Source organism: Eublepharis macularius, chromosome 1 (genome assembly GCF_028583425.1).
Source record: "Eublepharis macularius isolate TG4126 chromosome 1, MPM_Emac_v1.0, whole genome shotgun sequence".
Taxonomy (NCBI): Eukaryota; Metazoa; Chordata; class Lepidosauria; order Squamata; family Eublepharidae; genus Eublepharis; species Eublepharis macularius.
Window position 1 is genome coordinate 129,753,561 of NC_072790.1, and position 22,351 is coordinate 129,775,911.

The window sequence follows — 22,351 nt, forward strand, 5'->3', positions numbered from 1 at the left end:
TAGCTTGAGGGATAGTATGAGCCTGCTAAAATGGAGGACTAGAAATCCAAATGGAATTATGGGTTTTCTTTGAAAGAAAAGATTAGTTATACAGGTTTGTGTTCATGTTGTATTGAGAACAAGTATGGTCATTAACTGTTTTGTATCATATTTGTAATATGACATGCTTGGCTGTAGCTAAATTTGATTCTTATACAATGGTGGAGAAATCAGTCCAGTTTCTAAAACATTTTGTCAGCGACGTCTGATTGAAAAGAATAGGGCTCTGAATACCTAGCACTTATTTACATACTTCTACAAACTATGAAGCAGCAAATCTTTCCTTGAATACTTGTGAGAACTTATGTCTTGGTGATGAATTTGCAGGTCCCAAGAATGGGGAAGATAGAAAAGGTCTATTGTGCCAGACCCTGGAGAACTGGGAAGGAGGTGGTATAGCCAGTCACAGCTCTCTCAGAGCTCTCTCAGCCCCTCACAAGAGTGATTGTTGTGAGGATAATAATAACATACTTTGTAAACTGTTCTGAGTGGGCATTAAGTTGTTCTGAAGGGTGGTATATAAATCAAGCGTTATTTTTTTAAAAAACACCCTGGGACTGAATTGCAGAACATACTTGAGAATACTTCAGTATTTATAACATGTACCTACATGGGATATCTAGTTCTTGTGAAATTTGCAGATGCCAATGAGAAGCAGTCTGAGAGTAGAACAAGCAGCATTCTGGACAGCATGAGCTTGCCAGGCGCATACTAGAATCACCAAAAGCCTTTGGGGGGGCATGAGGGAGAAAGATAGCATTAAGACATCAATGTCACTTCCAGCTAAAACTTGGTATTGACATCACAGATGGTCTAGGATCAGATGGAAAATCCTAGAACATCAGTGGCCATCATTTCTAAGTTTTAGCCTGTAATGATGCTGGCATGTTTATGTTTCTTCCCCACCCTCCATTTCCCCCCCCCACTGCTTATTTGAGCAGTAATAGGGGCCAGGAAGCAGTGGCAGGAGATTGCCCACCATAGTGAATCAGATGGCAAATATAGATAAGCAGGTTGCTGGCCCACCCTGTTAGCAGTCAGACCCCTACCACACTAAAAGGGTAGTTTATCAATCTAATATCATAAACCCCTTCCTCCATGCCATAAGCACATGGCACTTCCTAGCCCAGGGTGGTTGCCAGCCTGGTTGGAGCATGGAAAACAACCAGAAGTTGAGTCAGATGGCTGGCTAGCTGACACCCCCCATGCCCTGGAGAGTAACACATACCTAAGAACAATGTGGTCTCCCAAGAACTCCTGGCTAATCCCGTCAACACCCTGCTTCTCTTCCTCAACCCACCTACCCTAATCAGAGCTATTCAACGAACGTGAATGCTCTCCCCATCCAGCAATTGCTACATCATCAAGCCCCATTCACACCTTTTTGTCTACCTCAGGTAGAGCCATTAAGCTGCTCCTAACTTATTGTCCAAACCTCCGGACAAGCCATCAAGCCATTGTCTTTGAGACAAGACGTCAGTTTTGCCCCAGGATACATTTTGTCATATAATTACAGACTCCTCAGCCATGTGTTATGTGTGTGTGTTCTGGACCCATACATGCACCTTCAGATACGTCTGAATCCTTTCTTCTTCTCCCCGTGAACTGCTGGTTGTTTTGCTACTGCTTTCACAGACTCCTCCTTCTTCAGGAATGGTAAATATCATCCTACCCCCGAAACTGCTTTCCCATTCCTCTGTGTATACGCTGTGTGTGATTTTCTGTCTGTATGACTTTTACTGCTCTGTTAATGAAACATTTCCTTTAGAACATCTGCCTGTTTGTTGGAGAGTTTTCTAAGGGAACAATCCTGGTATAGATTGGTGGAGACTTCCCAGTTACCCTGTCTTGCTGCATCTCCTTGAATGCTAATTCCTCCAATTTACAAGGAAACACCCTCATTAGGGTAATAACCATGGGTCTTAATCTAGAAAAGGGTGTACTTCTGGAGTTAAAAAAAGGACTTGCAGTGATTATAAGCCAAGATATGTGTACATCCATATGAGTAGGGTTGCCAACAGGCAGTTCCTGGGGAAGGTGGAGTTTGGGGAGGGGAGGGGAGCTCTGTGTGGATATGATGGCATAGAATCCTCCTGTTGAAGATATAATTTCCTCCAATGGAACTGATCTTTGTAGTTTGTAATTATAATTCTGGAAGAACTCCATGCCCCACCTAGAAGATGATAACTAGGGTTGTTAGGTGGGGAAATTCTTGGATATTTGGGGGTGGATCCTGAGGACAGATGAGATTGGGGAGTGGAGGGATCTTCTATGATGAAATAAAACCTGCTCTCAAAAGCTGCCATTTTCTTCTGGGGAATTGTAGTCAGGAGATCAGTTGTAATTCTGGGAGATCTCCAGGCCCCATCTGGAAGATGGCAATCATAATGGTAACTAGGGGTGTGCAATTTGGGTTTCCGATTTGGGATAAATACCTGAATCAGACCTGATTTGTAAAGATTTGGGATTTCCGAATCTGGCCCAGCATGCTGGCCCTGATTCGGAAATGCTGAATCCCTGTGGGCTAGCTGGCATTTAAAGGGCCCTTTCTCTGCCACTTCCGTGGCAGGAAAAAAACCCTTTCAGCACTGTAGATGGCCCATGGGGGGAGACTCCCCATGGGCTAGCTAGCATTAAAGGTTCCTTTCCCAGCCGCGTAAGCGGAAGAGAAAGAGCCCTTTCACCTAAGATGGCCTGCAGGGGGAGATCACCTTGCAGGCCAGCTGGCATTTAAAGGGCCCTTTCTCTGCCAGTTGTGATTGGTGAAGAAGCGCTGCCATTCCCTTCACCTGCTGTGGAAGGGGCCAGGGGATTCCCTGACTCCTTCTGCAGTGGGCAAAAAGAGCGCCTGGCGGCAGGGCTGCAAACTTAAGCCTTGCCCCGCTGCTTCCCTTCCCCGCTGCGGAAGCAATCAAGGGGGTCCTTGGCCTCTTCTGCAGCAGGTGAATGGAGTGCCCAGCAGTGGAGTTGCAGGCTTAAGCCTACAGCCTGCCGCTTCCCTTTTCCTGCTGTGGAAGGGGCCAGAGGATTCTTTGGCCCCTCCCGCAGTTGGCCAAGTGTGTGTGGGGGTAGGTTTTAAACCTACACTTTTCTAGCTGCTTGCAAACGGCTAGAAAAATGTAGGTTTAAACTTCCCTCCCCACCACTTATTTGACCTAATGGGAGGGGAAGGAGGGAACCCCCTCCTCCTCCTCCCATTGGGTCAAATACACGTCTGGGTGGAAAGTTTAAATGCCTTTCCAGTATGCTCTGAATCTTTAGGGAGCATAACGAAGCCAGTCAATAAGTAATTTTTGAAGCTGCTTGCTGCTTCGGAAATTGCTTATTTCCAACTTTTTTCCCGCTTTGGAAATTCCAAAGCGGGAAACCCAAATATTTTTTCTTCCACACCTCTAATGGTAACCATATGTTTGAGACGCATGTTGTTTTAAGATCTATCAGTTTCAGAGTTCTTTATGCACAGTCAGGAGGGAGATATGTTTGGTGGGAAACAGAAAGCGCCATAATAATCAGGTACATTAGGACAGTAAGAGGCAGTGCTGGCTGCTGGTAGGATTGGGTTGCCCATCCCCCAATGGGGGCAAGGGATTCCCTGCTCCCAGCCTCTTCCACCCCCACTTTCCCAGCCTGTAGAGTAAAAGGTGCACGAACGGGCCTCCTGGGGCACACTCCCAGCACAGTGCAACATCACACCCCAGGAGATGTATTCCACCCCACTGGCCAGGTAAATGGGGATGGGGTGGAGGGTGGGAGTGGGGAATCCCCCACCCCCAGTGGGGGACTGGCAACCCTACGGGTACCCCCCCCACTCCTGCCAGCACGGTAAGGGGACCTGGCAACCCTAGGTAGCATTTATAGGTAGAAAATATTTTTGAGTACATCTTCACACACACCAAGCATACTGCTATGTCTGGTTATAAATATAAATGAGGCAGTGAGAAAAAAGGGGGTCAAACAAAGAAAACTAAAAGAAGATAAAGGATACCAGTCAATCCTCCACTTTTTCAAAGGAGATAAGGCCTTTATGCAATTTGGGTAGACAATTCACTGTCTGCTTTTGAAAAGTGGATGAATTACACTCACTTATTTTATTAAATGAAATTAAAAAACAACAACAACCACACAGCTAATTTTCAATGCATAGTTAGCACATTGCCAATACCTGTGATAGAAGTTAAAAGAACATTCAGCAAGCTAACAGTCACCAGCAACAGTTCCACTATGCAGGAAGAATGCTTATGTTACCTAGCTAATTTGTCTGTCAAGTCTGAACTAGCAAGAGGAATTAATTTTGGAGAAATAACTTAATTTTGCAATGAAAAAGAGTAAAAAAATTAGCTTTAAAAATGTATTTGCCTATTTATAAAATGTCTACGGCAACAGTAGTCCACTAAAATAAATTAAAATAAAATAAACATCAGCAGACAAGTACTTTAGGACCAACCACATATAGTGAGTAAACTTCGTAGTACTTTTTTCAGGCTTACATGAAACAAAAATTACAAAAGAGGGGGATGGTGTTTGGGGCCATAGTATCCAAAGTGATTCTTGATATAATTTCAGAAGTGTAAAAAATGTAATTTCAGAAGTAGAATAGAAACTTTTCTTGCAGAACAGATGTATGGGATTTTCAGAATTGCGGCATCTAGGCAGGCACCTCATCCCAGGCTAAGGAGAGAGGCCCTGGTACAGTTCAGAGGTTCATAGAGATAACAGCAGGAACAAATGCCTCCCTTGCATACTTTCACATCACTGGTTCAAAAAGTAACATTTGCAGGCCAGTAAAAGAATAGCATAACCATAACATGAAGCATTAGACCACAATTAAGAAAGCAGGGTGTTGCTGAGTATGGCAGGTGATGCTGAACACCTGACACTATGGGCAAATCCACATTACTCATTCTAAGTCGCATGTTCCCCGCATTCCCCACGCAATCCCGAGTGCCGGTCACATAACCTCATTAAACAGACGCATTTCATTCGCATTTCTCCCGAATATGTGGTCACAGGTTTTCAACGGGAGTTTCACGGTGGCCGTGAATGGGCCAATGCGCAATTTACGTGGTTTTTTTTAAAAACCACCCCCCTTCCTGTCTCTCCGGCCGTTCTGAGAGTTCCTATTGGCTGATTCAACTTGCAAGTGCTCCGTAGTCTGCAAAAGACTGTTTTTGACTTCATAGCATTGGATTTATTGATTATGCTGTTTCTGAATCAAATCTGGTAGTTTGAAAAATCATTTTGGGGTGAATCCATCCTCAGAACGGACTCGCAAAACTTCCTTTTTAACTGTTTTTTATTTTTTTTATTTTATATTACTGTAATATCGAAATTATGAAATATCGAAATAATGACACTCCAAGGAAGTGAAACTTCAGTAAAATTCAGGCACTGAACTGTCCTGCATAGGAAATGCCCACGAAAGCTTCCCACATGCTTCCAAATTTCCAAAAAAGAAACAGGAGAGAGCCATCAGTGCTGTCAGTGGGGGAAAGAGAGGCATCATTATCTTCAATGATGTTTCTTTATAAGGCAAGATCGAAATAACGGAAAAGTGCGCACAAAAAATTTTTTAAAAATGGGCGGGGAAAAAAGGTCCCGTCCAAAAAAGCAGTTTTCAAGTGGCCATGTGACCGGAGGGACGCGCGAGAAAGACGGATTGGAAGCAGGAATGTGAACGAAGAGGAAAAAATTGCGGATTGGAGGCAAACGGAAGATATCTGATAAACATGCGGGTAATGGGTGAATGTGGATTTGACCTATGAGGCAAGTTAAACTGAGAAAATGGCGGTGTCTCTTGTAGCATAGTATGAAACTTTAACAACTACATCATGCTAGAGTTGCCAGCCCATGGGGGGGGCAGGGAATCTGCTGCCACTAGCTCCTCAAGAGTGGCAGCTGGAGAAAATGTTTTAAAATGGCCATCAGGTCAATGCCGTAACATTATTTCTGGGGAAAACCCAGGCATGCCGTCACACCTCTCTAGGAATCACTGGAAACTCTTTGGTTTTACCATAGAATTTTGGATGATTCCTCAAGAGGACTGATGGCCACCCTTCCAAGTCCTCATCTCCAGGCTCTCACTGGTTTCCATTCTGATCCTCTGTTACAAGTTTGTGAATAGATTGTACTGGTTTCACAGTCAGTATAGTTTTGCTCCTAAACCTTAGGAACTAGGGGATAAAAAGTTGATGCTAGAACTGGGAGACCTGAATTGAAACTCTTGCTTAGACGCAAACTGAATGTTAAATTTCAATGCATGTGATGCATTTTGTAGATAAATAAAGGGAAAAAATGGTATGTGTCATTTTCACCTCTCTAAATGCCTTTCAGTTTGGGTTGCCAAACTCCAGGTGGGGCCTGGGGATCTCCTGGAATCACAATTGATCTCCAGACTACATGATAAGTTCTGCTGGAAAAAATAGTTGATTTGTATGTCATTATACCCCACAAACTTCTTTCCCCTCCCACACCTTGCCACCCCCAGGCTCTACCCCTCCAAATCTCCAGGAATTTCCCAATGCAGAGCTGGCAGCCCTAATGTGATGGTTGCTCAAGTGCTCATTTAAAGGAGGAAATTTGTTCCCCATGGGGACATTGGATTGGAATAGCAGGGGGAGGAGAGGTCATGTACCGTGTTCCTGCTTCTCTTTCTCTAGTTCAATTTTCCAGCCGTCACTGAAATTACCAGAAGATATGCTTCCACTGGGGGTGGGGTGGATCTCAAGGGGGCAAGATACTAATAATTGCAGCAGGGAAGTTTGCCAAGAGAAGAAGGGTGTGGTCTAATGCTTTTTCCTGGCTACAGCAGCAGGGGGGAGCAATTCCTCTTTGATGATGAGGGCACACTCACCACCAGTCTCACAAGAGAGACCATGAACAACCAGTGAGGCCATATTTAGTGTCAGGAACATTTGGCCAAAGAGGATTCCCCTGAGGCCCAGCCAGATGTAGAGAAAATTAGCCCAGGGAGGGAAAAGAGGAAAGTTGGGTTGATTGAGAGAGAAGGCAGACTTTGAGAGATTCAAATCCCTTGCCACAGCTCAAGCAGCCCACTCATCTACCATTAGCTCTAAATCCCCATCAACGGTTTCCCCCTCAGTGTATAGGGGATGTTAAATGCAGAGGCGAATACAGCAAAAATCCTACCAGGGAGGTAACTGAAAGTAGGGTTGTCAACTCTGGGTTGGAGAATTCTTGGAGATCTGACGGTGAAGCCTGGGGATGGCAAGGTTTGACAGGGGCGGGACTTTGCAAGGTATAACTCCAGGGCTTTTTTTCCAGCTGGAACGTGGTGGAACAGAGTTCCGGAACCTCTTGAAAATGATCACATGGCTGGTGGCCCCACCCCCTGATCTCCAGACAGAGGGGAGTTTAGATTTCCCTCCGTGCGGTGCAGAGGGCAATCTAAACTCCCCTCTGTCTGGAGATCAGGGGGTGGGGCCACCAGCCATGTGACCATTTTCAACAAGGGCAACCCACTGAGTTCCACCACCTCATTTCCCAGAAAAAAGCCCTGTATAACTCTGTACAATCCTCCCCTCAAAGCAGCCATTTTCTCTAGGGGAATTGATCTGTGTTGTCTGGAGATCACTTGTAATTCTAGGAGATCTCAAGGCTTCAGCCAGGGTTGGTGTAACTTCTCTTTGTATGGGTTCCATGGGGCTTAGGAAGCAAACTTCCACACAATTTTAAGTTAAGGGGAAACAATTAAAACCTTTTAACAATTAATACAATACAACTATTTTTTCTTTAACTAAACTCATAAGTAGGGATGTGTGTTTCGGCATTCAGAATGCCGAAAGAATGCCGAAACAAAAGTGTTTCGGCTTCTTTCGGGGAATGCCGAAACGTTTCGGGGAATGCCGAAACGTTTCGGGTAGCTGAAAGAAAAAAGCCGAAACGTTTCGGGATTCTTTCGGCTTTCTTTCGGCTTTTCAATGGGAAAATGCCTCCGTCTTCCCGGACGTCTGGGGGAGGCATTTTCCCACCGAATAAGCCCAAAATTGGTGGGGACCTTCCTCTAACCCTTCTCTAACAACCACCCAAGTTTCAGACATATTGGACTTTGGGGGGCCATGTTATGGCCCCCCAAAGCAGGTCCCCCATCCTCCCATAAGAAAGCGAAGGAGCAGCATATTGTTAGCATGCTGCTACTCATCTTCTTCATTATTTCCTATGGGGAAAAAATGAAGAGGCAGGCTTCCTTTGCCAGGGGTGGCATTTTGCATGCAAAATGCCCCCTCACCCTCAGGGGCCCTTCTCCCACCCCTCCTCCCACCCCCCACCAAGGCTCAGCCTGCTCCCACTTGGGGGGGCCATTTCATGGCCTCCCCAAGTAGGTGCTCTAATCTCTACCACTGACAGCTGGGGAAGGCTTGTCTTGCCAGCCCTCTGGGGCCCTTCTCCCACCCTTCCTCCCACCCCCCACCAAGGCTCAGACTGCTCCCACTTGGGGGGCATTTCATGGCCTCCCCAAGTAGGTCCTCTCAGCCCCTAAAGTCCACCCCTTACAGCCCCACACAAACCCAATTCCCCCCCCCCCAGCTGCCACACACAGACCCAAATCCCCACATTAGCCCCTCACAGACCCAAATCCACCCCCACCTGCCCCACACCCATAACCCCAGGAACAGGCTGGCAAAGGCCAGCCCTCTCCCTTTGTTCCCTATGCTGGGAACTTCTAAACTCTCTTTCCCTGGGCAATTCTGCACAGCCCAGGGGTGCCACAATGGTGGGCACACTTCTGAGTGCCAGCTGGTCCCTGTGAAAGAGCACCTGAACCACAGACACCCTCCCTCAAATTCCCCCACCACCTACAGAGATGGCTGGCCAGCCAGCCCCATTGTTCCCTATGATGGGAACCAACTGCACAACAAAGAATAAAACAAGAACAACACAAAATAAAGTTTTAAATTTTTTTTCTCCCTTCCAAAGTACAAGTAGGCAAAGCATTATGACACATTACACCAGCAGTCCCCCACACAGAAAAATAACACAACTCACTTAACATCGGAGAATCACAAAGCATGATTCCTGTCAAAAACACTTTATTTCTTGAACAGCTTTAGGTTACACAGCAGGGGGGAACACCAAAGGGCATGGCAGCACTATCTTACACAAAGATAACACAACTCACTTAACATCAGAGAATCACAAAGCACAATTCCTGTCAAAAACACTTTATTTCTTGAACAGCTTTAGGTTACACAGCAGGGGGGAACACCAAAGGGCATGGCAGCACTATCTTACACAAAAATAACACAACTCACTTAACATCAGAGAATCACAAAAACACAATTCCTGGCAAAAACACTTTATTTCTTGAACAGCTTTAGGTTACACAGTAGGAGGGCACAACAGGGCATGATAGCAATGTACTACAAAAAATAATACAACCCACTTCACCGTTTTTGACAGCAATTGTGTTTGTGTGATTCTCTGATGTGAAGTGAGTTGTGTTATTTTTGTGTAGTACACTGCTTTCCTGCTCTGTGGTGCCTTCCTACTGTGTAACCTAAAGCAGTAACAGAAATAAAGTGCTTTTGACAGCAATTTTTTGGGGGTGATTCTTTAATGTGAAGTGAGTTGTGTTATTTTTGTGTAAGATACTGCTTCCATGCCCTTTGGCGTTCCCCCCCTGCTGTGTAGCCTAAAGCTGTTCAAGAAATAAAGTGTTTTTGACAGGAATTGTGCTTTTGTGATTCTCTGATGTTAAGTGAGTTGTGTTATTTTTGTGTAAGATAGTGCTGCCATGCCCTTTGGTGTTCCCCCCTGCTGTGTAACCTAAAGCTGTTCAAGAAATAAAGTGTTTTTGACAGGAATCGTGTTTTGTGATTCTCTGATGTTAAGTGAGTTTTGTTTTAATTTTTCTGTGTGGGGGACTGCTGGTGTAATGTGTCATAATGCTTTGCCTACTTGTACTTTGGAAGGGAGAAAATAATTTTTTTAAAACTTTATTTTGTGTTGTTCTTGTTTTATTCTTTGTTGTGCAGTTGGTTCCCATCATAGGGAACAATGGGGCTGGCTGGCCAGCCATCTCTGTAGGTGGTGGGGGAATTTGAGGGAGGGTGTCTGTGGTTCAGGTGCTCTTTCACAGGGACCAGCTGGCACTCAGAAGTGTGCCCACCATTGTGGCACCCCTGGGCTGTGCAGAATTGCCCAGGGAAAGAGAGTTTAGAAGTTCCCAGCATAGGGAACAAAGGGAGAGGGCTGGCCTTTGCCAGCCTGTTCCTGGGGTTATGGGTGTGGGGCAGGTGGGGGTGGATGTGAGGGGCTAATGTGGGGATTTGGGTCTGTGTGTGGCAGCTGGGGGGGAATTGGGTTTGTGTGGGGCTGTAAGGGGTGGACTTTAGGGGCTGAGAGGACCTACTTGGGGAGGCCATGAAATGGCCCCCCCAAGTGGGAGCCGTCTGAGCCTTGGTGGGGGGTGGGAGGAAGGGTGGGAGAAGGGCCCCAGAGGGCTGGGGGGCATTTTGCATGCAAAATGCCACCCCTGGCAAGACAAGCCTCCCCCAGCTGTCAGTGGTAGAGATGAGAGCAGAGCACCTACTTGGGGAGGCCATGAAATGCCCCCCCAAGTGGGAGCAGGCTGAGCCTTGGTGGGGGGTGGGAGGAGGGGTGGGAGAAGGGCCCCAGAGGGTTGGGGGGCATTTTGCATGCAAAATGCCACCCCTGGCAACACAAGCCTCCCCCAGCTGTCAGTGGTAGAGATTAGAGCACCTACTTGGGGAGGCCATGAAATGGCCCCCCCAAGTGGGAGCAGGCTGAGCCTTGGTGGGGGGTGGGAGGAGGGGTGGGAGAAGGGCCCCTGAGGGTAAGGGGGGATTTTGCATGCAAAATGCCACCCCTGGCAAAGGAAGCCTGCCTCTTCTTTTTTTCCCCATAGGAAATAATGAAGAAAGATGAGCAGCAGCATGCTAACAATATGCTGCTCCTTCGCTTTCTTATGGGAGGATGGGGGGACCTGCTTTGAGGGGCCATAACATGGCCCCCCAAAGTTCAATCTGTCTGAAACTTGGGTGGTTGTTAGAGATGGGTTAGAGGAAGGTCCCCACCAATTTTGGGCTTATTCGGTGGGAAAATGCCTCCTCCAGGCGTCCTGGAAGACGGAGGCATTTTCCCATAGAAAAAAGCCGAAAGAATGCCGAAATAATGCCGAAAGAATCCCGAAAGCCGAAAGCCGAAAGAGATTCTTGTTTCGGCTTTCGGCTTTAACAATAGAGAATCTTCTTTCGGCTTTCTACTTTCGGCTATAGCCGAAAATTTTTGGCTTGCACACCCCTACTCATAAGTGCAACCATATAGAAACTTTAAACCAACAATGTCTTTGAAAAGGTAAACAACAGTTCAAGTTGTCTGATTCCACCAAGAGATAGAGTCCTTCCAATTTCACAACCCTTCCAATTTGAAGCAACTGAAATCCAGGCTTCTGTCCTCTTTTTGGGGAATTACAGCCCTGCAAAAATAATGCAATCCCAGTAACACCAACCAAACGCAATACACATACACCACTTTAAGTCATATTGTTCACATACAACATTTAATTACCTTATTCAAGGTGATAAGAGCATATTAACTATTATTCAGCTCCCCAGCAACTAGCTTCTTCCTCAGCTGCTTGGCTCTAGCTACTGACTCTGCCCTACTGGGCTAAACCAGTTACCTCATGGGGGTTACATTAGTAACCCAAACTGAAAGACATTTGGAGAAAGGAGCATTTTCTTTCTTCTTTCTTTCTTTATCTATAAAATTTATATCCTGCATTTTTGCCTTCATCAAGTCACCAAGGCAGCAAACAGATTAAAAACATACTTGATAAAAACATGATATAAAAACCATTAAAACCAAATGAAAACACATAATTAAACAATTAAAACTAAGCTAAAATACACATACAAAAACATAAAAGCAAAGTTAAAACACAGGGCAGGAAGGAGAGATCGCTTCACTTGCTGGTAGAAGATGGCAACAGAAGGGACAGGCTAGTCTCTCTGGGTAGAGAGAGTTTTGGTGCCACTAGGCTGCCAACCACCTAGTCTCAGAAGTCAGAGTACCCAAAGCAGGGCCTTGGATGATGTCATGCTTGTAAGGGAGTGGGTGATCCTTCAGGTCTGCTGGTCCCAAACCATTATAGGGCTTTAAAGGTCAGCAGTATAGATCCAGAACTGGAGTAATATGGTCCTTATGATTCATTCTTCAGCTACTCTTAAATTATTTTTATGGGTAATGTGTCATTTGGGACAATTCAGTGGGTATCGAGATTACTCTTCGTCTCAGTTCCTTATTTGTAAATTGGGACTAGTAGGTGTATGAATAACGTAAAGCACAAAGGATTATATAAATTATCAGCAGTAATATTTAAATATGAGTCTACATGGGAAACACATAATCAGATTAGTTAGTATCTGTTAAGGTAATTGTGATTCTTGCTGGATGTTGGAACAAACACAGACCAAAAAATAAGCCTCACTAGCAAATAAGGTTTCTTATGATCATTTTCTGGAATATGATTCAGCTCTTAAACACAGAATTATGTTTCTTGTGATAGCTAGAGATGGGCATGAACAGCAATACGAACAAAAAAAAGCCACGAACAACCCAATCTGCTGTTCACAAACAAGCTGTTCGTAAGGCCCCATTCTAAATGAACAGGTGGTCGTTGCAAGCCTCATTCATTGCTGTTCATTGCTGTTCATCAAGCCAGACAGTCTGGCACCTGCAATCAATTCCCTTGGCAACTTAGGCAGGGATTGTCTGAACCCTGTCTGAGCTCCTGCTGTTGCCCTGGAAACCCCAATCTAAGCCCAATTTATCTTGATAGGCAGGTCTTCCTTTCAAGTGTGGAGCTCCAAATTGGTTACAACAAGGGAGCAAAGACCAGGGGGGAGGGGGGCTCCCAGCTCTAGCTTAGTTTGCAGACAGTGGAGAGGGAGAGACAGTTGCTGTTGGCATTTTGATAGAGAGACTGCATTGGAGCTTAAATTTTCTTTGTGTGTGGTGGGATAGCCCTTCAAGCTCCAGGGGTGCCGCCAGGCTCTGGGCCAAGCTATTATTTACTATTGGTAGCTTTCCTGCTGCCTGCTCAGGTAAGGTTTCTGGGAGTGGTGCGGTAGGGATCTTGACCAAACTTGGATGATGGCTGGAGGAGAGCCTGCTGGCCCCCATGAACAGCCAACCACAAACATGTTTGTGAACAGGGCCATGTTTGTGGTTGTTCATGAGTCCCTGTTCGTGGATGGCAATGAACAATGAACATCATGTTCAGTTTTTTTCTGTTCGTGCCCGTCTCTAGTGATAACTTCTGTTTCTATTAGTATTAAGCAAGTGTGGTATTTAGTAACTTATGTAATAGTTTGGCTGTTGTCCATTTCCTAAATAAACAGAAGAAAATTTGGCAGGAAACCAGCCCACAGGATAGAAAAGTATAGTTCTTTGATGGGAAAAATAAGGTTAAAGTTTTGAATGAATTAAGTTAATTTAAAAACCTTAATTTGCACACATGCAATGGTTTAAAACAAATCTAAATTACAACCTTTGTCATTATGGCTAACCTCATATTAACCTTTTTGATCTTCATTGTGGCAAAGTTAATTTCCAGAATATGCTCCCAAATGCAGCTGGCTCCCTAAACTGTCATTTTCACAATTGTGAATTGCACCAAAACCCTGTGGTATAAATAAATGCCTCTTAGAATGTCCCACTTTTATATTCTGCATTTTTGTATCAGTGATATGTTAAATCCCTGAATTAACAAAAATAACCATTTTAAGTAAGTAGTTCAGTATTATTTTAGTAGTTCAGGGCATGAACTACTTCTCTGCCCCACTGAAGTGACTGACTCCTTTCCTAGATGAGCTAAGCTGAAGGAACCTTGCAGATGACATACATATCTGGAAGACAGATGCCACGAAGCCTACAGGTTTTCAAGAAATTTCTGGTGGTGTCCTACATCTGGCCAAGAGCTATTGTGACAGCTTCATTAGGAACTAAGCCTTTAAAGTTAGTTTAAAATTTATCAGAAGTATTAATATGCAGTGGGAAGAAGATGTCAGCTTTAATTTTGAAGAATGGCCTTTTCCAGGATCATTAGGGAAATGGCTGAAATATTGATCCCACACTGATTACTGCCACACAAATAAGGCCTATTATTGCTATGTCCCAGCAAAATAGTGTGGTCATCCAGGGATAATTTCTGGAGCGTGATGCAAAAAGTCCTAAAAAGTTTATTTCAGTGGGCTTAGACTGGAGTAACTCTGCATAGGATTGCACTAAAAGAGATACTTTAGAAAGAGAGATAATTTTATTTATTCCTTCAGTTTTGTTATTTTCTTTCAGTTTGGTGTAGTGGTTAAGAATGCAGGACTCTAATATGGAGAGCCGGGTTTGATTCCCCACTCCTCCACTTGAAGCCCACTGGGTGACTTTGGGTCAGTCACAGCTTCTAGGAGCTCTCTCAGCCCCACCCACCTCACAGGGTGTTTGTTGTGGTGATAATAATAGCATACTTTGGCATTCATTATATATTACGTACATTTGGCATGTACATAATATATAATTTCATATTCAGAATGTTTTTATTTGTAACTTTAAAAACACTTCTGTGATTGGTATTACTTTATCCTGGGATGGCTACTCTGACTCATTTCTCAAGAAAGATACTATCTTGCTTCAACTATGCATTTAATCCCAACATTTAATGATGGTGTAAGATCTCTTGAGGACCCTGAGAATGAAACAATGTAGTTTGTTTTTTAAAATCAGTAACGGTCTTAGAATAAAATGTTTCAGGATACTTTCTATGTAGCCTTTTATTGTTGCAGTCTTGAGTCTAGATTTTTTCTGACCTGCCTGTTTCATGCTGGAGCTTGACATTGTAGAAGATATGAGACATGCCCCAAACAACAGCCCTCTGTCTCATTCTCTCCCCATCCCATATTGTATAGTTGTATTCTATGTACAATTGTGACATTATCCCCATCTTGATTTGCCAACCTCCAGGTAGAGCCTAGAGTTCTCCCACAATTAAACTTGATCTCCAAACTACAAGGGTCAGTTCCTCTGGAGAAAATGGCAGCTTCAGAGGGTGGACTCTCTGGTATCACATCTCTGTTGAGTTCCCTCCCTTCACCACATTCTGCCTTCCCCAGGCTCTGTGCCAAAGTCACCAGGAATTTCCAAAGCCAGCATTGACAACCGTATCCCCATCCCACCCCTTGCAATCAGCAATCAATAAACTGGGGCTGCAGCAGAAAAACTTGAAGCATAGCTGTCATGATTTGTTTCGTTTGATAGCATTTTAAAATCTTTTGTATTTATAACCTTTGCCTTTGGCCATTGACTGAAGAATGGTACACTCCTTGTATCTGGGATGGTCATCCTCTTCCACTGAGCGCGCTGCTTTGGGAGGGACGCATGTGGAGCATTGAGGGAGGAAGGGGACACCCGCCTAGCCAGCCAGATCAGCCAAATCAACCCTGACGATCAATGGGTGACAGATGTCGCAGCCAGATCACCCTCACAACCCCTTTGGCCTTTAGTTCCTTTTAACTTTACCTTAAATTTATACCTCAGGATGGCCCTGGTCCCAATCAACACTTCTTATATTTCCACTCATACAGAGCTTCAGGTGATCTCCACTTCACCCAAACTTTTATCTTGAGAACACCTTCTCTTTTGTGTTTGTGTTCTTGTGTATTTTGCTGCTCCCCAAAAGTTTTTCACTGCCACCGAAGGCTTTTACCTTAGATTTCTTCTGCTTAAGTGGTACTACAGGAAGGCTTTGTTTTAGATGGTAGTGTCAACCTGGTGCAAGGGTTCCACCCCCCCCCTGTGGTACTCAATTAAAGCACAATCAACAATCAACCTAAAATATATTCTTCAATATAATAATTAAATATTGTACATCAATCATGACAATCAAGATCTTCACTAACAGAATAAACTTTCATGTAATCCACACAGACTCAGGCTTTCCCACACAGCGTGCTGTGCGTACACACTGACTGCCCCAGGCACACACTCAGTTTGCCTGATTTTGACAGAATTTCTCAGAACATCAGGCAGATGCTCTAAAATTGGCAGAAGGAGATCCCTTTCAGACTCCCACACAATTGCCTGACTTAACTAGAATATTTTTTCCCTCAGAAACACAGACATACACTCTCTCACAGGTTCCACATAGTTAGCCTGCTTTGCTCCAAAAGAATATTTTCTCTCAGCAGAGACTAAAAACTGCTGTTTGCTACACCACCAGCCCCTTTCCTCCTTTCGTCAGAGGCCTACATTTAAACTCATAGCAACTTTAAAAGCCCCACATTAGCAAGCAGAAATAAAATACTAAAACATAGTTAAACATATTTACAATCTCATGTTACACATTAAATATCTTGGTGGGATTGCCTGTATTAACCTATGTGCTTGCACATATAATCAATAATCACAACTGTGTCTTTTAGGAATGCTCTTCAGATGCACACATCTGCAGCCAGGGCTTATTCCCCCTCTGTTTGTGGAAATGAACAGTGAAAAGAGGGCTGGTAGCTTCTGCAAAGCATGCAAAATAGTATTTGTTTATAGAATCTGCAAAAGTATTCTATGATTCTTTGGCAGAGCAATAGCAATTTGTTGTTTGGTGTTTAAACTGTGATGTTCTAAGGACAGTTGTATTATATTGATGTAGTTTTAATTGTGTTCTGACTCTGTAAGATGCCTCAAACAAAGGATTAGGGGGAATAGAAATATTAATCGTTTATTTGATTAACTGAAACAGGAATGTGAAAGAGGACAGTAATCATATATGGGTGGAGTTTAGCTAGTAACTGCAAGGACTAATTGGCTCACAAAGGAAAAAGGAACTGAAGACATGCATATAAGATTTGGTTCAAGAGAAGCGTCTCGATCAGGTGAAAGAGATACATTGCAATTCTCATTTACTGCTTGGTTTGACTTTTTAGAGGTACTTTATTGATTATGGGGAGAAAACCAAACAAGCATTTCATAGCCTTTCTGCATCCTGGGGAATTCAGTATAATGATACCTGTGACAACAACATTTAATTTGCAATTTCTGCTTGCAAAAAATGATTATTTCTGCTTCAAAAAAAGATTATTTCTATGGTACTAAAAAGTTACATCCACTGCACAAAAGATAAGACAGCTGCCAATGACAGATAATAGTAGAAATGTTGAAAGTGCAGGAAGATTAAACTATTTCTACAAGATAACACAGAATGGTTTGGAAGTCAAGAGGTATAGATACAAAAGAAGAGCCTCTTGTCTCTAACTGCAGGCTGAGAGCAATACCCATTTTCATCCCTGAAAAGATACTTAAATCTAGAGATTAGAACCATGAACAGACAAGACACATCATTCTTCAAACCTGAAAAATAGCACAGCCTTGCAGAAAAACCTGTGGGGGGGGGAAGCATTTGGAAGTTAATTCTCCCCTCAAAATAATAAAAGTAACACCTGTAGCTTTAAGAAATAAACGCCCTCACAGACCATTGAAAGGCAACCACTCAGTATTGCAGGCCAGTTCTAGCCTTAGCTTCTGTCAGTAAAAGGCAGGAAAGGGAGCAGGTTCTTTTTGGGCTTTGAGGGAAGACTAATTGGGGTCAGGCTAGGTAGTGGCTGGAGATCTCCCGGCATTACAACTGATCTCCAGGTGACAGAGATCAGTTCCCCTGGAGAAAGTAGCTGTTGTGTAGGGTGGACTCTATGGCATTATACCATTCTGAGGCCCCTTCCCTCCCCAAACCCCATCCTCTCCAGACTCCACCCCCAAAATCTCCAGGAATTTCCCAACCTGGTCCTCGTATCCTTAGGTCAGGCCCAGTAGCAGCCACCAGGTGACTTGATAGCATTTGACTTGCATGACTCACTTAGCCCCAGACTAGGATATGGGAGATCAAGGTTCAAATCACCAGTCTGCCATCGAAGCTCACTGGGTGACTTTGGGCCAGTTATACATTCTCATCCTAACATTGTTGTGAGGATAAAATAAAGGACAGGAGACTTACGTCCCCATTGTGAAGAATGACAGGGTAGAAATGAAATAATATAACTAAAGATGGGGGGAAGGTAAAAGATAGGTAGGTAGGTAGGTAGATAGGTAGGTAAGTAGGTTGATGGATAGGAGAGAAGGAAGTAGGGAAAGGTGAGGATATAGGGGGAAAGGAAATAGTGTTGAGAATAGGATACATGGCTAAGTGAGTTGCACCACGCAAATTCTTGTGCGTTCCCCACCATGCAACTGGGTCCAGCCCTGTAGCAGGCACCAAAAATAACTGGGCCATACTTTTTCTGGGTAGAGGCTTATCACAGGGACGGAAAGAGGGAAAGCTGGAAGAGCAGATAAAAGTAGGTTGGCTGCTGGGTGGAAAGGAGAGAGGGAATCTGGAAAAGGAAGATGCTATGGGCCTTTCAGAGATGGAAAAGTTGAAATAGTAGGGGAGGGAAAAATGAGACCCCCCCCACATCATTGCAAGTCCTTGTGACTCCCCCATTTATGCATTCATAAAATCTAAAGCATTGCAGACAGCATTTGTCTGTGCTTTTCTGATCAGGTCATAGGAAAGCCGGATACTTTCTTTTCCCTTATATAAAATCTTTGTCCTAATACAGATCTTTTATGTTTTTCCTAATACAGGAGCAGGTGTGTTTGGATCATGAGCATAAAATAATGAGATTCAGGATAAGAATAGACTGTTGGATTGAGAAGCATGCTAACCAATTAATACAATTTTCTGTAGGATGTCCATTAAAGTATGTATCTGAGGTTCATGCTTCATGGTAGTAAAAAATAGGTTCTTCAGAGATAATGAAATCTTTCATCCTTGTATCTCATTCCTATAAGACTGCTTATTGATAGTCATGAACATTTGGGCTGAAGCAATCATGTAGCAGAGTGAAAAATTCCTTCTTTGTTATCTGCTTCAAAGTCATGATGATAAGAGCTGCAATGCTTGCTACACTCTAGAATGAATAAATACACCACCACCACCCTCAAAAAAACCTGCTGAAGTGAGAGAGAACATTTGAGAAAAGGATCACATTCTATAACCTCAAAACCCACAGGATACATATTTCATTTGAGGTTTATGTATGCACAATCATTGCATGTAAAAGATGTGCAATTTAATGTTTTAGGTAACAATTCTCCAGTTGTATTAGGAGAACTATTCTCATTGGATTGTTTTGTAAAGGGATATGTTTATTTTCACTATTGATATAGCCTCCGACCCCCTCCCTCCACACCATGCACAAACTACCCATTACAGGCATCTCACTGTCATGAGTGCATGCTTATAACTGTGGCATGTTCAGAATTAAATGTTCTGTTATAATGTTTGGTTTTTGTGGCAAGAATACAGCTCTTTGTATCTTCTTTGTTTTTTTTATCATAACTGATGAATGGGATTTTATTCCATACACTATTTTGTAGCAGATTAAGCTTTAGGCATTTTACTACTAATGAAATTGACTGTGTTTTAATGAAACTGCACTTCCTAAAATTTATCTATTATATTTATGAATTATTATGAAACAATGCTAAGGGCTAAGCTAGACATGATTGGGGGAAACCCACATATATTTAAACACAGATCTGTTTCTTACAGTTTAAACCAGGGAGTGGTTAATTCTATTTTCCCCAGGAAAAACTGTGCGTGAACAAGGGCAGGTAACCTCTCCATCTTTATTTCTTTAGCCTTCAGCACATTTGTGTTCAATCAGTGTGTGAAAAGGGAAAACAGACACACGTTCATTGGCCCTGGCCCTGTCTTTGTATGGCTGCTGGCTCATCAGCATGATACCAGCTCAAAACACTCTCTGAAGGAGAGGAGACAGGTGGCAGGGCCTAGATGTGCTTACTTTCCTTCTCTGAGCATTGACTGAATGTGGGGAAGGGTCACGTGTGCAGAGCTACAGTCCTCTGCAACTGAAAATTTTCTCTCAGATTGATTTCAATACTGGAAACAAACAAGGCTGAAATAAAATGGTTAAAGCATCAGAATGCAGTGAGGTAAGACAAGAGAAGGGGCAAGCTTTAGCTTTCTTTGCTTTCTGGTTTTGTTAGACATTCCATCTCACTTTAGACGTTAGCAGGTGGACATGTGAATAAATGAACATGGATCTACCACTCATCACCTCTAGTTTGACCTTAAGAATACATATTCATTGGCATTCAAATAACATGTTTACAATAGCTGCCTTCCATGTTTAAATACGTGTTCTCACCTGCTATTTCCATGATGCTGTATTTCATTAGGTTATCTGGTGGGCTCTTCTGTCCTCTTTTTCTTCCCCTCAGGACAAACAATTTCTTAAGAAGTCCTGTGGTGGCATTTGTGGGAAATGAGGGCCATCTCATCAAGCTGGATGAATCATCTAACTGGATGGTGTTTTCTCTCTCTGTCAAGGCAAAATGGTTCTTACGTAAACTTGTAATAGCAGCTGAAGGAACAATGGTAAACTCTGCTTATATTGTATTATGAGTGCTATAAATGGAAAGAACTGGGATGAGGAATAGTTACCTTGTGTGGCACCAAGTAATATGTGAAGGCTATGGATCAGAAAGTAAATTTATAAGCCAATGAAGACTGGCTTTCTCAATAGATATTTTGAAGCTGAAACACATAATCCTTTGGCACTGGTATCCTGTTTAAAGTACCAAATGCTTCCTGTTAGAGACATCTGGAGCAAGGGTCCAAATCCCAGATGTGGTATCAGAGGCATGAACAAACCACTCAGCTGTCTCCTGCTGGTCTGAGAACTAGAAATTCAGTCTGCCAATGCCTCTAAATTTTAAGACACAGAGTGGATTAAGAAACAACCAAACTGTAAATCAGCTGAAATATTGCAATTTTAAGCTGCCAGACTCTCAAAAAACACAAGGCTTGCCACAAATATGTTGTATGAATTTATTATTTAAATTAAGCACAAAGCAAATGATTAGGCAAAGAATCACTGTGGAAGAACGTTAGCCATAACTTCATCTTGCAAGCGTCCCTACTGCTTTCCAAAACTAATAAAATTGATTTATGTGACAAGCTTAAGAAACCCACCTGTTCAAGTATCTCTGAGATACCTCTCCAAAATAACTAAGCTTATAAAATACCTTCCAAACCATAACAAAGAACAGTTGATCATACAAGCGGCCTCCAATGCTTGAAGGCAAAACTACCAGCTATGATTTCTAATCAGATTCTGTCTTGAACTTAGCCATGGAACTGATTCTTTTTCCTTTATTCATTTTTATAGTTTTGTTCACTGCCAAGACAATAGAGTTGAGTTGCATTTTACAGCAGTAAGACCCACTCTGGCTGCACACATCTTCTAACTATATATTCTATGCCAAGGCCACACTGAATTAGAAGAGAGCTTTTAACACCAGTTTATATTTCAGGACATGAACTATAGTTGTAGTTTTATAGTGTGGGATCATATCAGCTGCAAAATATCATATGCATGCACATGTGAGCTCACATATACATTGTAAACTATATATTCTGCATGAAATATCTTGATGTTTTATAATAGCCATCCATATGGAAGAAATGCATTAGTTGACAAATTAGTATGAAATTGCAGAGGGAAAGATTGGGGTTTGAAGTCTTTCCATCCATGCTAAAAGTTCTTAAAGTTGTTTGTATGCCAGAGAAACATATTAAAGAAGTTTCCTCTTGCCTCTTTTACCTTGCGTTTGCTTCTCACATATCTGTAGGTTTTTCTTATGGTAGCAAGCCCTCCTGGCCAGATCCAGCTCGTACTGAGCTTTGGACTCTCTGATGGCTGATCTGCAGTACCTAGTAACCCTCATATACTCCTCTTTAGGGTTCTGTCCTTCTCTCCATTTCCTGAACATTTCCTTTTTCTCCCTTAGCTTACTCTGGAGCTCTCTGTACATCCACATTGGTTTCTTGGAGCCCTTACCATGTTTCCGTCTTGCTGGGATAGTGAGGGCTTGAGCTTGCAAAAGCTCGTGTTTGAGAAGGGCCCACCCTTCACTCGTTCTTTTCCCTTCCAGCACACTCCCCCATGGAATGACTCTCATCAAGCCTCTGAGTTCATCGAAGTTGGCCCTACAAAAACCTAACCTACGAGTCAGGCTACGAACTTCCTTGCCCCCCCCCCAAAGTGACCTTTGTTTCAAAAGGTCACTTCCTGCCTAGCCCAGCAGAGCCCCATGACAGTAGGTGGCGGGGCTTGTAACCAAGAGCAACAGCAACCAGCAGCAAACAACAGCAATTCACTCAGCCCCCAACAGCCCCATACAGAACTTAACTAGAACCACTCTGTGTTCAGTCCCTCCCTCT

General features: G+C 43.4%; 1 protein-coding gene across 1 annotated transcript in view; it reads left to right on the forward strand.

The window, feature by feature from the left end:
• Positions 1 to 22,351, forward strand: part of ESR1 (estrogen receptor 1) — a 365,081-nt gene that overhangs the window by 77,482 nt on the left and 265,248 nt on the right. The window lies entirely within an intron of this gene.